This window comes from Elephas maximus, chromosome 8 (genome assembly GCF_024166365.1).
Source record: "Elephas maximus indicus isolate mEleMax1 chromosome 8, mEleMax1 primary haplotype, whole genome shotgun sequence".
NCBI classification, from domain to species: Eukaryota; Metazoa; Chordata; class Mammalia; order Proboscidea; family Elephantidae; genus Elephas; species Elephas maximus.
This window is the reverse complement of record NC_064826.1, coordinates 121,970,507-121,988,116: the sequence shown is the minus strand read 5'-3', so window position 1 is coordinate 121,988,116 and position 17,610 is coordinate 121,970,507. Positions and strand designations below refer to the sequence as shown.

General features: G+C 38.9%; 1 protein-coding gene across 3 annotated transcripts in view; it reads left to right on the top strand.

Moving 5' to 3' along the window:
• SHLD2 (shieldin complex subunit 2) overlaps nucleotides 1–17,610 on the top strand; it is a 132,467-nt gene that overhangs the window by 43,643 nt on the left and 71,214 nt on the right. Inside the window, exon 2 of one of the 3 annotated variants that reach the window (XM_049894345.1) lies at nucleotides 15,366–15,475. The exons of the other annotated variants lie outside the window; for them this stretch is intronic. The gene's annotated coding sequence lies outside the window, so the exon portion shown is untranslated. The remainder of the gene's footprint in view (nucleotides 1–15,365; nucleotides 15,476–17,610) is intronic. 3 annotated transcript variants of the gene reach the window in all.

Here is a 17,610-nt window from a genome sequence, read left to right as displayed (position 1 = left end):
AGTTGATTTAGATGTTTCCCGAGATCATGGTCCCCAGCCCTCAGCCCCAGTAACTCAGTCCCTCGAGGTGTTTGGGTGTGTCCAGGAAGCTTCTATGATTATGCCGCCTTTTTACTGTATTATGTATATGAATATGCATGCTGTACATACAGATATGTGTGTAAAAATATCCAGAGCCTAACCTATACATGGACGTGAGTCTACCCTTATGTGCCCTCCTTCCCTTATTAAGCATATGTACCTGCCTTTGTGTCTGCCTGTAAGTTATTATTTATTTTTGCTGTTGTTGTAGGGTTCTATATGCCATAGTATTTACTGTGGTTGCCTCTTTTTTTTTTTTTTCTTTCTCTCCTTACGTTTCACTAAGTGTCTTCCTTTGCCTCAGTCAGGTTGTACTGACCGCCCCTATATTGTGTATTCTTTCCCTTCACCAAAGTTAATATTTATCTTCTATCTAGTGATTTCCCCTCCCTACCCCTCCCGTATCTCATAACCACCAAAGATTCTTTCTATGTGTAAACCTTTTCTTGAGTTTTTGTAAAAGTGGACTTACACAATATTTGTCCTTTTTTTTTTATTAACTTTTATTGAGCTTCAAGTGAACATTTACAAATCAAGTCAGACTGTCACATATAAGTTTATACACACCTTACTCCGTACTCCCACTTGCTCTCCCCCTAATGAGTCAGCCCTTCCAGTCTTTCCTTTCGTGACAATTTTGCCAGCTTCCAAGTCTCTCTATAATATTTGTCCTTTTGTGATTGACATATTTCACTCAGCATAATGCCTTCCAGATTCTTCCATGTTGTGAGGTGTTTTGCAAATTCATCATTGTTCTTTATTGTTGTGTAGTTTTCCATTGTGTGTGTGTGTACAATAATTTGTTTATTCATTCATCTGTTGATGGGCACTTAAGTTGTTTCTATTTTTTTGCTATTGTGAACAATGCTGCAACGAACATAGGTGTGCATGTGTCTGTTCGTGTGACAGCTCTTACTTCTCTAGGATATACTCCTAGGAGTGGGATTACTAGATCATATGGTATTTCTATTTCTAGCTTTTTAAGGAAGCCCCATATCATTTTCGATAGTGTTTGTTCCAATCTCCCCACAGCTTACCAGCAGGTATTGTTTTCTGAATTTTTGATCAGTGCCATTGTTGCAGGGGTAAGATGGTATCTCATTGTGGTTTTGATTTGCATCTTTCTAATTCCTAATGATCATGACGATCTCTTCATGTATTGGTTGGCTGCGTGAATGTCCTCTGTGGTGAAGTGTCTGTTTATGTCCTTTGCCATTTTGTGATTAGGTTGTTTGTCTTTTTTTGTTGTTGTTGAGTTGTTGAAGTTTTCCGTATATTTTAGAGATTAAATCTTTATCAGATATGTTGTTGCCAAAGATTTTTTTCCCAGTCTGTAGGTTCTCTTTTTACTCTCTTGGAGAAGTGTTTATGAGCGTAAGTATTTAATTTTTAGGATGTCCCAGTTATCTACTTTATCTTCTGAAGTTTGTGCATTTTTGTTTATGATTGATACTCTATGCCATAAATTATGGCCCCCAACTTTGCCCCTATATTTTCTTTCATGAACTTTATAGTTCTAGGTTTTATATTTAGGTCTTTGATCCATTTTGAATTAGTTTGTGTATGGGATGAGATATGGATCCTGTTTCATTTTTTCTACAAATGGACATCCAATTTTGCCAGCCCCATTTATTGAAGTGACTGTCTTTTCTCCATTTAATAGACTTCAATCCTTTGTCGAAGATTAGGTGTCCATAGGTGGATGCATTTATTTCTGGGTTCTCAATTCTATTCCATTGGTGTATGTCTGTCATTGTACCAGTACCAGGCTGTTTTGACTACCGTAGCTGTATCATAGGTTCTGAGATCAGGCAGTGTGAGGCCTCCTACTTTGTTCTTCTTTTTCAGTACTGTTTTACTAATCCAGGGGCTCTCCTTTCCATGTAAAGTTGGGGATTAGTTTTTCCATCTCTTTAAAGAATGTCACTGGAATTTGAATCAAGATTGCGTTGTATCTATAGATTGCTTTTGACAGTATTGACATTTTCACAATGTTGTCCTTCTATCCACAAGCATAGTATGTTTTTCCATTTATGAATGTCTCTTTTGGTTTCTTGTGTTTTGTAATTTTCTTTGTATAAGTCTTTTATGTACCTAGTTAGGTTTATTCCTAAGTATTTTATATTTTGGGAGGCTAATGTAAGTGGTATTGTTTTCCTGATTTCCTTTTCGGAGTTCTCTTTGTCAGTGCAGCGGAATCTGACTGATTTTTGTATGATGATCTTGTACCCTGCCACTTTGCTCAATCTTTCTATTACTTCCGGTAGCTTTCTTGTGGATTCTCTGCGATTTTCTACATATAGGATCATATCATCTGTGAATAGGGGTAGTTTTACTTCTTCCTTACCAACTTGGATGCTCTTTATTTCCCTTTCTTGTCTTATTGCTCTAGCTAGGACTTACAGTACAATGTTGAATAAGAGTGGTGATAAAGGGCATACTTTTCTGGTTTCCATTTTCAGGGGGAATACTTTCAGTCTCTCTCTACTGAGAATAGTGTTGGCTGTTGGTATTGTGTATATGCCCTTAATTATATTGAGGAATTTCCTTTCTATTCCTGTTTTGCTGAATGTTTTTTTTTTTTTATCAGGAATGGGTGTAGACTTTATCAAATGCCTTTTCTGCATCAAATGAGGTGATCATGTGATTCTTTTCCTTTGTTTTATTTATGTGGTGGATTCCTTGACTGATTTTCTAATGTTGTACCGTCCTTGCACACCTGGTATGAATCCCGCTTGGTCATGATATATTATTTTTTTGATATGCTGTTGGGTTCTATTGTCTAGAATTTTGTTGAGAATGTCTGCATCAATATTCATGAGGGATATTGGTCTATAATTTTCTTCTTTAGTGGTGTTTTTGCCTGGCTTCACTATCAGGGTTATTCTGGACTCATAGAATGAATTTGGGAGTATTCCTTTCTTTTCCATGCTCTGGAGTAGTTTGAGTAGGATCGGTGTCAATTCTTCTTTAAATATTTGGTAGACTTCGCCAGTGCAAGTGTCCAGGTCAGGGCTTTTTTTTGTTAGTAGTTTTTTTATGACCTCTTCAATTTCTTCTTTTGTTATGGGTCTGTACTGATTTTCTACCTCATTTTGTGTTAGCTTACGTAGGTAGGTAGTGTGTTCCTAGGAATTTGTCCATTTCCTCTAGGTTTTCAAATTTGTTGGAGTATAATATTTTGTACTACTTCTGTTATGATCCCTTTTATTTTAGTTGGTACTCCTGTGATATTGCCCATCTCATTTCTTATTTGGGTTATTTGCATCTTCTCCTTTTTTTTCTTTTGTCAACTTGGCCAGTGGTTTGTCAGCTTTATTGGTCCTTTCAAAGAACCAGGTTCTAGTCTTGTTGATTGTTTTAATTATTTTTCTGCTTCATTTATTTCTGCTCTAATCTTTATTATTTCCTTTCTTTTGGCGGCTGTAGGCTTCTTTTTTTAATTGTACATTAGATGAAGGTTTACAGAGCAAATTAGTTTCTCATTAAACAATTAATACACATATTGTTTTGTGATATTGGTTGCCAGCCCCACGATATATCAGCACTCTCCCCTTCTTGACTTGTGTTTCCCATTACCAGCCTTTCTGTCCCCTCCTGCCTTCTCATCCTTGCCCCTGGGCTGGTGTGCCCATTTAGTCTCATTTTGTTTTATTGGCCTGTCTAATCTTTGGCTGAAGGGTGAACCTCAGGAGTGATTTCTTTACTGAATTAAAAGGGTGTCTGGGGGCCATGCTGTTAGGGTTTATCCAGTCTCTGTCAGACCAGTAAGTCTGGCCTTTTTTGTGAGTTAGAATTTTGTTCTACATTTTTCCCCAGCTCTGTCTGGGACCCTCTATTGTGACCCCTGTCAGAGCAGTCTGTGGTGGCAGCTGGGCACCATCTAGTTGTGCCAGACTCAGCCTGGTGGAGGTGGAGGCTGTGGTAGTTGTGGTCCGTAAGTCCTTTGGTCTAATCTTTCCCTTGTGTCTTTGCTCCAGACGGGCTGTGACCAGTGAAGTAACTGGTGGCTGCTCACAAGCTTTTCAGACCCCAGACAATAACCAAAATAGGATGTAGAACATTTTCTTTACAAATTATGTTATGCAAATTGAGCTAGATGTCCTCTGAGACTATGGTTGGCTCTGGGCTTCTATTGCTGCTCTTTTTCTGTTTGTTCAAGTCATAGGGTTAAGGTATTGATTTTGGCCCTTTCTTCTTTTGGGGCGTGTGCTTTTATTGCTATAAATTGGCCTCTGAGCACTGCTTTTACTGTGTCCCCAAGAGTTTGGTATGTTGTATTTTCAGTCTCATTTGATTCTAGGAATTTTTTTTTTCAGTTTTAATTTCTATTACTTAGTAATTTTTAAGCATGGCATTGTTCGGTTTCCAGGTATTTCAATTTATCTCCTTGTTATTCCTGTTATTGATTTCTAATTTTATAGCATTTTGATCAGAGAAGATTCATCATATTGTTTCAGTATTTTTGAATTTGTTGAGGCTTGCGTTGTGTCCTAGGATGTCGTCTATTCTAGAGAATGTTCCACATGCACCGAAGAATAATGCGTAGTGTGCTGCTGTGTTGGATGAAGTGCTTTTCATGTCTGTGAGGTCAGGTTGGTTGATTGTCTTACTTAGATTTTCTATATCTTTGTTGAGTTTCTTCCTAGTTGTTCTGTCCATTGTTGAAAGTGGTGTGTTAAAACCTATTATTGTTGACCAGGGGGACACAGGCGGGGGAGGGGTGGGACAGTCAGCTGGTGTGTACGCAGGCACTCTCCTCAGTGTGGGGGCTAGGTGAGTGCCAGGGGTTGTGCAGGTGCTCTCCCAGGTGGGGTGGGGCGAATGTGTGGTGGGGGAGAGGGTTGCAAAGGCTTTCTCCTGGGTGGGAAGGTGAGGTCTGGGTCCCTCAGGTACTCTGGTAGGGGAAGGGTAGGGCAAATGGCCGCTAGAGGAGTGGAGAGAGAGGAAAAGAAAAAAAAAGGGAGGGGGCGTTTAGTCTGTTGTTCCGTGCTTGCCACCCACCCCACCAGTCAGGTATCTCCACTGGAGAGTAACCCTGTCTCTGGGCCCTGGCTCCCTCCCGACTCTGTGTACATCAGGACCTCTGAAGCTCTTTTCCTACTTCCTGTGCTTTCCCTCTTTAGCTCCAGTTTCATGTTCTGCACACCTTGTTTCACTCCAGGTATATTGACACAGTTTCGCTGTCTCCTATTGGGAGTTCCATGACGTTGTCTTCCTGTGCTCCTCACCCAGGGTCACTGCTGTCTTTGTCTCAAAACGGCCGTGCTGTGCCAGGCTGTCTGGAAGGGCGCATCTACACTGTATCTCTCCCTGTTTGCTGCTGTCATTCAGTTTCTTTTTCCAGTCATGTTTGATCTAATTCTGTAACCTTTCATTTGATGCTCAGTGTTACAGGGTTATCGTTTGTATCTGTTTCGCTTTGTTTCTCAGGTCTTTGTTGTACAGGGATGCCATGCGTCTGACCAGGCTGCCATCTTGAATCTCCAGTCACCTTGCAGAGTTTTCAATATCTACTTTTTCAAAAGTGTAACACCAGGCATTTCTTCTGAGGTGCCTCTAGGTGGACTTGAACTTCCAATCTTTTGGTTACCATCCATGCAGTTTAACAATTTGCACCCTCCAGGTTCTCCATACATTGTTAGTGGGAGTGTAAAATGTACAGCTACTTTGAAGAACTGTTTGGCAATTTCTAAAAGAAGTATTTATCTGACCTATGATTTGGTGGTTTCACTCCTAGATATTTAATTGCGTCCTAGGATATGGTCTATTCTAGAGAATGATGACAAATGAAAGTATGTCCACAAAATTTTGAATTGAGTACTATTCATAGCATTCTTATTCATAATAGTCAAAAAAATGGAAGCAACTGAAGTGTCCATCTGTAAGAAAATGAACAAAGAAATTGTGATATATTCACATAATAGATGGTTACTAAATAATAAAAAACATTAAACTATCTGACAATACAGATGACTCTCAAAGCCATTGTTTATGTGAAATAAACTAGACATAAATGACCTTATATTGTGTTATTAGTTGTTGTTAGGTGCCATTCAGTCAGTTTACTCATAGTGACCTTATACACAATAGAATGAAACACTGCCCAGTCCTGGGCCATCCTCAGTCGTCATTGTGCTTGAGCCCATTGTTGCAGCCACTGTGTCAATCCATTTCATTGAGGGTCTTCCTCTTTTTCGCTGACCCTTCACTTTACTAAGCATGATGTCCTTCAGGGATTGGTCCCTTCTGATAACATGTCCAAAGTATGTGAGATGAAGTCTCACCATCCTCACATCTAAGGACCATTCTGGCTGTACTTCTTCTGAGACAGATTTATTCATTCTTCTGAAAGTCCTTGGTATATTCAGTATTCTTTGCCAACACCATAATTCAAATGCATCAATTCTTTGTTCTTCCTTATTCCTTGTCCAGTTTTCGCATGCATATAAGGTGATTGACAGTACCTTGGCTTGGGTTAGGTGCATCTTAGTCCTCAAGGTGACACCTTTGCTTTTTAACATTTTAAAGAGGTCTTTTGCAGCAGATTTGCCCAGTACAATACATTGTTTGAGTTTTTTGACGGCTGCTTCTATCAGCATTGATTGTAAAATCAAAGCAAAGTGAAATCCTTGACAACTTCAGTATTTTCTCTGTTTATCATGATGTTGCTTATTCGTCCAGGCATGAGTATTTCTGTTTTCTTTATGTTGAGCTGTAATCTATACTGGAAATACTGGTGGCATAGTAGTTAAGAGCTACAGCTGCTAACCAAAAAGGCCAGCAGTTTGAATCCACCAGGCGTTCTTTAGAAACTATGGGGCAGTTCTACCCTGTTCTTTAGGGTGGCTATGGGTTGGAATCGATGGCAACAGGGTTGTTTTTTTTTTTTTTTTTTTTTGGTCATCCTTTTTTATACTGAAGGCTGTGGTCTTTGATCTTCGCCAGTAAGTGTTTCAAGTTCTCTTTGGTTTCAGCAAGGAAGGCTGTGTCATCTGCATATCACAGGTTGTTAATGAGTCATCCTTCAGTCCCGATGCTGTGTTCTTCTTCATATAGTCTAGCTTCTCGAATCATTTGCTCAGCATACAGATTGAGTAAGTATGGTGAAAGGATACAACCCTGACACACACCTTTCCTGACTTTAAACCAGGCAGTATCCCCTTGTTCTGTTTGAATGACTGACTGCGTCTTGATCTATGTGCAGATTCCTCACAAGCATAAGTGTTTTGCAATTGTCTTTCTTCACAGTGTTATCCATAATTTGTTATGATCCATATAGTCGAATGCCTTGTCAATAAAACACAGGTGAACATCTGTCATGGATTAAACTGTGTCCCTCAAAAATATGTGTCAAACTGATGACTGCCCTGACAGGGAACACAACAGAGAACCCCTGAGGGAGCAGGAGAACAGTGGGATGCAGACCTCAAATTCTCATAAAAAGACCAGACTTAATGGTCAGATTGAGATTAGAAGGACCCTGGAGGTCATGATCCCCAGACCTTCTGTTAGCCCAAGACAGGAATGCTTCCCAAAGCCAACTCTTCAGACAGGGATTGGACTGGACTGTGGGATAGAAAATGATACTGGTGAGGAATAAGCTTCTTGGATCAAGTAGACACATGAGACTGTGGACAGCTCCTGTCTGCAGGGGAGATGAGAAGGCAGAGGGGGCTGAATGGACACGGAAATAGAAGGTGGAGAGAAGGAGTGTGCTGTCTCATTAGGGGGAGAGCAGCTAGGAGTATATAGCATGGTATATACAAATTTCTGTATGAGAGACCGACATGATTTTTAAACTTAGAGCACAATAAAAATTTTTTTTAAATGTGTCAACTTGGCAAGGCCATCAGTCCCAATATTGTGTGATTGTCCACCATTTTGTCATCTGATACCATTTTCCTGTGTGTTATAAATCCTGTCTGTATGATGTTAATGAGGCGAGATTAGCGGCGGTTATGTTAAGGAGGCAGGACCCAATCTATAAGATTCGATTGTGTTTTAAGCCAATCTCTTTTGAGATATAAAAGAGGGAAGTGAGCAGAGAGACTGGGGGACCTCATACCACCGAGAAAGAAGCACCGGGAGTATGGTGCATTCTTTGGACCTGGGGTCCCTGCACTGAGAAGCTCTGTGCTCGGGGGAAGATTGATGACAAAGACCTTCCTCCAGGGCTGACAGAGTGAGAAAGCCTTCACCTGGAGCTGGCACCCTGAATTTGTACTTGTAGCCTTGTAGACTGTGAGAAAATAAATTTCTCTTTGTTAAAGCTATCCACTTGTGGTCTTTCTGTTATAGCAGCACCAGATAACTAAGACAACATCTTTCTGGCATTCTCTGCTTTCAGCCAAGATCCATCTGGCATCCGTAATGATATCCCTTGTTCTGTGTGCTCTTCTGAATCCGGCTTGAATTTCTGGTAGTCCCCTGTCGATGTACTGTTGTAACTGATTTTGAATGATCTTCAGCAAAATTTTACTTGTGTGTGATGTTAATTATACTGTTTGATGATTTCTGCATTCTATTGGATCACCTTTCTTTGGCATGGTCATAAATATGGATCTCTTCTAGTCATTTGGCCAGGTAGCTGTCTTTGAGATTTCTTGGCATAGAAGAGTGAGAACCTCCAGTGTTGCATTTGTTTGTTCATACATCTCGATTGGTAGTCAGTCAATTCCTGGAGCCTTGCTTTTTGCCAGTGCGTTCAGTGCAGTTTCGACTTCTTCCTTTAGTACTGTCAGTTCTTGATCATATGCTACTTCCTGAAATGGTTGGACATCAACCAATTCTTTTTGGTACGGTAGTGTGTATTCCTTCTGTCTTCTTCTGATGCCTCCTGTGTCATTCAGCATTTTCTCTGTAGAATCCTTCAGTATTGCAACTTGATGCATGAATTTTTTCTTCATTTCTTTCAGTTTGAGAAATGCTAAGTGTGTTCTTCCCTTTTGGTTTTCTAACTGCACATCTTTGCACTTTTCATTATAATAGTCATCCTGCTTTCAAGGCTTAAAATCAGCTAGATTAAGGTTCACCTCCTGTTTAGATGCTTCAGTTTTACTAGGAGAAGGTGAATGCCCTGGAATATTGTTGTTGTTAGGTGCCATCGAGTTGGTTCCAACTCATCGTGACTGCGTGTAGAACAGAACAGAGCACTGCTCGGGTTCTGTGCCATCCTCACAGTCATTGTTGTACTTGAACCCATTGTTGCAGCCACTGTGTCAGTCCATCTCATTGAGGGCCTTCCTCTTTTTTGCTGACCCTCTACTTTGACAAGCATGATGTCTTTCTCCAGGGACTGAGCCTCCTGACAACATGTCTGAAATATGTGAGACTAAGTGTTGCCATACTTGCTTCTAATGAGCATTCTGGTTGCACTTCTTCCAAGACAGATCTGTTCATCCCTTTGGCAGTCCGTGGTATATTCAGTATTCTTCGCCAACACCACAATTCAAAGGCATCAGTTCTTCTTCGGTCTTCCTTATTCATTGTCCAGGTCTCACATGCATGTGAGGCATTATATTTTGAGTACCATCCAGCCTGAGGGGCTCATCTTCCAGAGCTGTGTCAGACAGTGTTCTCCTATTCATATGCTTTTTACTGGCCAGTTTTTTCAGAAGTAGACTGCCAAGTCCTTCTTCCTAGTCTGTCTTAGTCTGGAAGCTCTGCTGAAACCTGCCCACCAAGGGTGACCCTGTTGTGTTTGAGATACCGGTGACAGATCTTCCAGTGTCACAGCAACCTGCAAGCCACCACAGTACAAAATGACAGACACGTGGTGGTACCTGGAATGGGGGGTTAAAAAAAGAAAACTCAAACCTGTTGCCATTGAGTCAATTCCGACTCAAACTTAAACTGCATTTGTACTTGTGGGATAAATAATATATCCTTTTATAAGTAACATAAAATTTGGAAATGTTTAATCCTTTTAAATAGTAAATTCAGATGCTAGCATCTGGTAATGGTTAGTAATTCTTAAGAGTAAAGAGGTCAGCATGAATGTTCATAAAACATGGGTTATTAGTACCTAGTGTTATTTCTTAACACACATGAATTAAGATAACAGAATGTACTGATTAAATGAAGTCAAAGGTAAAGGATATTTCTTTTTTACCACTTATATCAGTCACCATGAAGAGCAAGTATATATATTTTAATTTTTATTACACAGGAGAAGAAAATTAAATAGTGATAAAATGAATAATTTTTTTTCAATAAAACAAGATCTTGCCATATATAATTTTCTGTAGTTTCCATGTTTTACCTATCAGTATATTGAGAAAAAAATTTGTATAACATTGTATAATCATGATTTTAAATGGATGTATAGCTTGCCTTTGTATGACTGTAACATAATTTATTTAATCATATCTTTCTTGACACACATTTTCCCCATTCTTCTAACATTATAAACAATACTGCTGTGAACATCCTTGTGGTTGAATCTGTGAGAATGTATGTGATATTTTTCAACCTTGGTTAAATTCCTAGAAGTATAATTGTGGGGCCAAAGGGCTGCAAAATTTTAAGACTTTTGGCACACTGTTGACAGTTGACTCTTCAGAAAGGTTTTACTGGGTTAAACTCCCACAAGTATAAATCATTTCCCTATACACTTGTACCTTTTTAATGAATCTTTGCTAGTTTGATAGAAAAATATTTCCTCATTATTTTACACATTTTTTTTCATGAGGATGAATGTTTTCAATATTTGTTTTTTCTGTGATGTATATACTTGTGTCTCCCTTGGCCATTTTTCTATTCCTTTGTATGTTTGTGTGCACGTGCTTGTATACTCATATACTAAGGATATGAGTCCAAATGTGATTTAAAATTCACTGTTTTTTCAATTTTAAAAATAACTAGGGAAATGCAAATAAAAGAACCATGAAGTACCTTTTTGCCCTTACTAGCAAAATTAATTTTTTTTAATATTACTTTTTAGGTGAAAATTTACATAGCAGATTATGTTCCCATTTAACAATTTCTACACAGCTTGTTCCATGACACTGGTTACATTTTTCATAACTTGTCAACATTATCATTATTTCCATTCTTTTTGCTCTGTTTCCATTAATCTAGCTTCCCTATGCTGCCTTGGCTTCTCATCTATTTAGGGTCAGTGGTGATCGTTTGGTCTCATATAGTTGATTAATAAGGGAGCACAGTATTCACAGGTGGTATTGTTTATTTTATAATCCAATCTGTTACGCCTATTCCTCACTTATAAGCCATCTCATTATCTGACATTTCGCATTATGCCAGTAGTAAATCTACTATCTGACTATTTTGCACGTTAATCTACATCTGGCAGTAACGAACACCAAGGTGAGAAGCTAGAGTAATGTTGGCTGGGATGGTTAAGGTTATGCGTTAGCTTGGCAGAGCTATGATTCTCAGTGGTTTGGTAGTTATGTGATGATGTAATATGGCCGTTGTGTAATGATGTAGTCACCCTCCATTTTGTGATCTGATGTCATCATCCTCCATTTTCACATAATGACATGGTCTTTGGAATGCAACTATGTTGGTAAGTGTATTTGGGTAAAAGATGACCACCGAGAGTGGCTTCTGTTCCAAGTTCAAAAGGTATCTTAGGGCGTTAGTCTCGGGGGTTCCTCTAGTCTCAGTGAGTCTGGCCTTTTTTTGGAATTTAAGTTCTGTTCTACATTTTTTCTCTTTCTGTCCAGGACCTTCTATTATGTCCTTAGTCAGAACAGTCAGTAGTGGTATTCGGGTACCATCTAGGTCTTCTGGTCTCAGGCTAGATGAGGCTATGGTCCATGTGGGCTGTTAGTCCTGTGGACTAGTTTCTTCTTTGAGTCTTTTGTTTCCTGCATTCTCTTCTGTCCCAGATGAGTAGAGACCAGTAGTTGTATCTTAGATGGCCACTTGCAAGCTTTTAAGACCCCAGACAGTACTCACCAAACTAGGATGTAGAACATTATCTTTATGAATTATGTTACACCAGTTGACCCAGTTATCCCACAAGACTATGGTCCTAAGCCTTCAAACCCAGTAAGCCTATCCTTTGAGGAGTTTGGCTGTGTCTGGGTAGTATCTGTAACTCTGCCTCCTGTGTGGTTTATCATATATGGATACCTAGGCCTACAGATACAGCTGTACATGCACACTCATGTACTCACATATGGCTTCCTATGTACATACATGCATACATGTCTACCTGTGTAACCACACACATATTTTTTGGTTGTTATTGTTGTCGCAAAATTGTATGTTGTAGCATTTACTGAAATTGTCCCTTATTCTTGTATATTTCTTAATGTCTTCATTTACGTTGGACAGGTTGTACAGACTTCACCCATGTTGGGTACTGCCTTTCCCCTCACCAAAAATAACTAGTGTTTTTTTTTACTATCTAGAAAGTGATTCCCTCTCCCATCTCTGGTAACTGACAAAGAACATTGCTTTCTGTTTTTCTTGACTTTTTATAAAAGTGAGACCAGCAAAATTACTTTTTAAGATACTTGATGCCCCCACAATGTTGTTGTAAGATTGGTACCTCAGCTATTGTTTGTGGCATTATAAATTGTCCAGTTCTTTTTCTAATTAGATTCATCATTAAGTGAGCATTAAAAATAACTAGAAAGAGTATAAATTAGCATGAAAGGGTAACCATATGTAGATTGAAGCAGAATACAAAATTATTAAAATTTTATGGTTACAACTGTGTAAAAAAACTTAAAAACAGAACATGAAAAAAACACAAGGGGTTGATTTTTGTTTGTTTCCAAGTATATGTGTATAGAGCTTCCTGTGTTCAAGATTAGAAAACACTAACATTCATTGAGTGATTACAATGTGCCAGTCTCACAGTAACACCACAAGGTAGGAATTGATATTATTCTCATTTGACAGATAAAGAAATTTAATTTCTTATTATAGATGTTTTCAAATATGTAAGAAAATTACCACATGTACCTATCACCCAGCCTCAACAGTTTCACAAGTTTACATTTTTATTAAGTTGCAGAATAGGGGTTTGAACCACATCTATCTTATTCCAAAACCCATACTTTAAGTTTTGACATCATACTGCCTCAAATGCATTTTGTCATTTGATGCTATTGAGTAACTTTATGATTGCGTAGTGCTGTTGGTAGAAATAGACGGGGAAAGGCATTGTAACAGAGTAAACCTTTATGGTAATAAGATAGAAAGCACTTTCTTTTAATCACATCTATTTTGTAATAAGCATTTTTAGTTGCAGTGTTCCACAAAGACAAAACCTGCTGATAGAGTTCATCCTGTTTTATAAATCTTTGACCCATTCGTCAGACTCTGCCCACTCTAAAGATAAAGAATTACGGTTGCATTGGTCTTTCTGGCTGAAGTGGCCTTCTGCAGATTGAGAAATTGTGTAATTATTAACTGGGATAATGGATATGCACTTGCAGGTTTCATCTGGTATCTTAATGTGCTTTAACTCTGATACACCCAAAAATATTCTACAGCATTGAAATGATCAGCTATCCATAAATTAACTTTTCAGTTTGTATATTTTTTGCTGTGTTAAAAACTTTATTTTAATAAATTTAAAAACAGTACTTTCTGTCCTGAAATAATTCTCTGTTACCTTGAAGACTCCAAAAGTAAAGGGGGAAAAACAATATTGAGTGAAGCATTTTAAATTTCTTGTAAAGCATCACACCTACTTACAACTCCTGTAAATTGGAGGATTTAGTAACAGTATTGTTAGGTATAAATACATTTTAAAAATAACTCTTTGTTGAATTAACAGGGCCATATTTCCTGGTTTTTTTTTTTTTTTTTTGCGGGGGCAGTGGCAGGAAAGGGAAGCTCCACGCTTGCAGAGCTGTTTACTTAAGACAAATAAATGAAGACATACTTTAGTAACTATAATGTATAAGTAACTTTGTTTTATAGAGCTGTGACCTGTCTCAGACATCTCTTCTCCTGGGAGATCTTTTCTGAACTCTCTAAACTGTGTTTTTGGCACTTCTATGTGCTCCACCATCTTTCCCTGACTAGAATCTCGGGGACTCAAGGCTCCTGGCCTCATAACCATAAACCACACAAACTTGAATCCAAGGAATCTAGTCTGGGCGTGGGGTTATTTAGTCAGATTCTTTCTTCAAGAAGGGGGCCAAATAGAGCATTGCTTTTTTCTTTTTTTTCCTCCACACTACTGTGATCCTGTCAAATACAATGACACTAGAAATATAAATCTGAAGTTTGAGAGCGTCCTTGGTTCAGTGTAAATTTATAAAGTGTAATTGGATGTGTGGTAGATAAATGAGAGGTATTGGATGAAATGCTATAGAGAGAATGTATGGAATGTAAAGAAAAGATGGCCCAAGGAAGAAGAAATAGAGAAAGAAAAATCAGAGCAATAGAAGAACTAGTTAGGAAAGAGTTGTATTCTAGAAACCAAAGAAAGAATGAATTTCACAATTGGAGAGGAGAAGTACTGTGAGTACTTACTTGACAATTTGAACTTCATTGTTGTTTTAATAGTGATAGGAAATGCAAATCAGATTGCAGGACATATAGGAGAAAATGTTGAGTAAGGAATCCTTGAGTGTCTTACCTTCTTTTTAAACCTTTTGGAGACTATTTATAGCAGGCTTACCCTTTTTTTTTTTTGACCCTTGGGTAAGGCAATTAGGGTACTTTTCCTGAGCCCTGTGTTGGGGTATGGGGTGGTGATGACTGGGTGGCTGTACAGTACTGTTTTTTCCTAACGATTATTAAAATTCAATTTCAAAAATTTTCTCATTGATAACATTCCAAAGTGCCTATGAAAAAGGCAGGTAGTGGGCAGTCTCCCATTGGTTGAGTTGTCCCAGGATTCTTCTAAGGACACCCCAGCTTATAATCCTGTAGTAAGAAGCTCATATCTATTTTTTAATTGCTTGTCACTTTGTCTCTGACATTTGACTATATGCTTCTTAAAGCTCCTTGTTATTGTTGATTCCAGCACCTAAGCATAATGTCTCGCACCCAGTGTTAAGTTTTTTTTTTTTTAATTGTGCTTTAGGTGAAAGTTTACAGCACAAATTAGTTCTCATTCAAAAATTTGTATACAAATTGTTTTGTGACCTTGGTTGCAATTCCCACAATGTATCAGCACTCTCTCCTTTTCCCTTTACACCCTGGGTTCCTTATGTCCATTCGTCCAGTTTTCCTGTCCCTTCCCGCCTTCTCATCTTTACTTTTGGGCACGTGTTGCCCATTTGGTCTCCTATATTTGATTGATCTAAGAAGTACATTCCTCACGTGTGTTACTGTTTGTTTTATAGGCCTGTTCAATCTTTGGCTGAAAGGTGGCCTTCAGGAGTGGCTTCAGTTCTGAGTTAGCATGGTGTCCAGGAGCTGTAGTCTTGGGGGATCCTCAGTCTCTGTCAGACCAGTAAGTCTGGTCTTTTTTTTCTTTCCTTTTTTTTTTTTTTTCTCCTTTGCTGCACTGCTATTCTCTCAGTTCAAGCACTTATCACCACACCACTTTCTGTTGGAATCATTTTCTAAAAAAGTCCTTAGCTTCAGTTTCTTCCCACCTCTAGTCTATCCGCCAAACTCTCACTGCCCTGGTGGCACAGTGGTTTAGCACTTGACTGCTAACCCAAAGTCAGAGGTTTGAACTGACCAGTTGCTCCACTGGAGAAAGATGGGGCAACCTGCTTCCTTCAAGATTATGGTCTTGGAAACCCTGTGGGGAGGTTCTACACTGTCCTATGGGATCACTATGAGTCGGAATTGACTCAACAGCACACAACCACCACCACAACAGTAACAATAACCCATCATGATATAATAATGGCACAATCTTGCTAAAGCAAAACAATATATACCTTTGATGACTCCCCATAACAATGAGATAAAATGCAAATTCCTTGAGTTTGTGTTCAAGGTCCTTAAAATCTGACTCCTGCGTAACTTGCAAACCTGAGTCTTTCTGTTACTCATTTTGCTTTTGGTCTTTTTTTTTTTTGTGAAATTAAATTTTGTTCTACATTTTTCTCCTCAATGTGGGACCCTCTATGGTGATCCCTGTCAGAGTGGTTGGTGGTGGCAGCCGGGCACCATTTAGTTCTTCTGGGGTCAGGGTGGTGGAGGCTGTGGTTCATGTGGTCTTTTAGTCCTTTGTACTAATATTTTCCTTGTGTCTTTGGTTTTCTTCATTCTCTTTTGCTCCAAATGGGATGGGAACAATAGATGTATCCTCGATGGCTGCTCACAAGCTTTTAACACCCCAGATGCTACTCACCAGAGTAGGATGTAGAACATTTTCTTTATGAACTATGCTATGCCAGTTGACTTAGATGTCACCCAAGACCATGGTCCCTCCACTAACCCACTGCCGTGGAGTTGATTCCAACTCATAGCGACCCTATAGGACAGAGTGGTACTGCCCCATAGAGTTTCCAAGGAGCACCTGGTGGATTTGAACTGCTGACCTCTTGGTTAGCAGCTGTAGCACTTAACCAGTACACCACCAGGGTTTACCATGGTCCCTCAGTCCCAGTAATTCAGTTCCTCAGGGTGTTTGGATGTGTCTAGGAAGCTTCTGTCTTTCTGCTTTGGTCAAGTTGTGCTGACTTCCCATGTTTTGTGTATTGTCTTTCCCTTCACCGAAGCTAACATTTGTTTACTATCTAGTTAGTGATTCTCCCTCCCCACCTTTCCCCTCCCTCATAACCATCAAAGATCGTTTTTTCTGTGTGTAAGCCTTTTCTTAAGTGTTTGTTACATGAATGATTAAGCAAATGAACCAATAAATATCTGTCTTTTTACCATAAATTTGGTGGTCTCACAGAATCAAAAACATAGACTGTTTCAGGAAGAAGGATTAATAAACAGTTCCAAATGTCAGTAAGATAAAGATTGAAAACTGACCTTTGGATTTGACTATTAGAAGGTCGTTGGTTTCTATAGTGAAAACAGTTACGGCAAAGTGGTTGGGGTAGAAGCTGTATTAAGTCAGAGTATAAAAACAGAATACTGAGTGGTTTATAATCATAAATGGTGTGCATCAGGGTTCCACCCTTTCACCATACTTAATCTGTATGCTGAGCAAATAATCCAAGAAGCTGGACCATGTGAAAAAGAATATGTCGTTAGGATTGGAGGAAGACTCATTAACAACCTGCAATATGCAGGTGACACAGCCTTGCTTGCTGAGAGCGAAGAAGACTTGAAGCACTTACTGATGAAGATTAAAGACATCAGCCTTCACTATGGATTATACCTCAACATAAAGAAAACAAAAATCCTCACAGCTGGACCAGTAAGCGACATCATGAGAAACAGAAAATATTGAAATTGTCAAGGATTTCATTTTACTTGGATCCACAATCATCACCCTTGGAAGCAGCAGTCGAGAAATCAAATGAGGCATTACATTAGGCAAATCTGCTGCAAAAGCCTTCTTTAAAGTGTTAAAAAAACAAAAATGTCACATTAAGGACTAAGGTGAGCCTGACCCAAGCCATGGTATTTCCAGTTGCCTCATATGCACTCAAAAGCTGGACAGTGAATAAGGAAGAC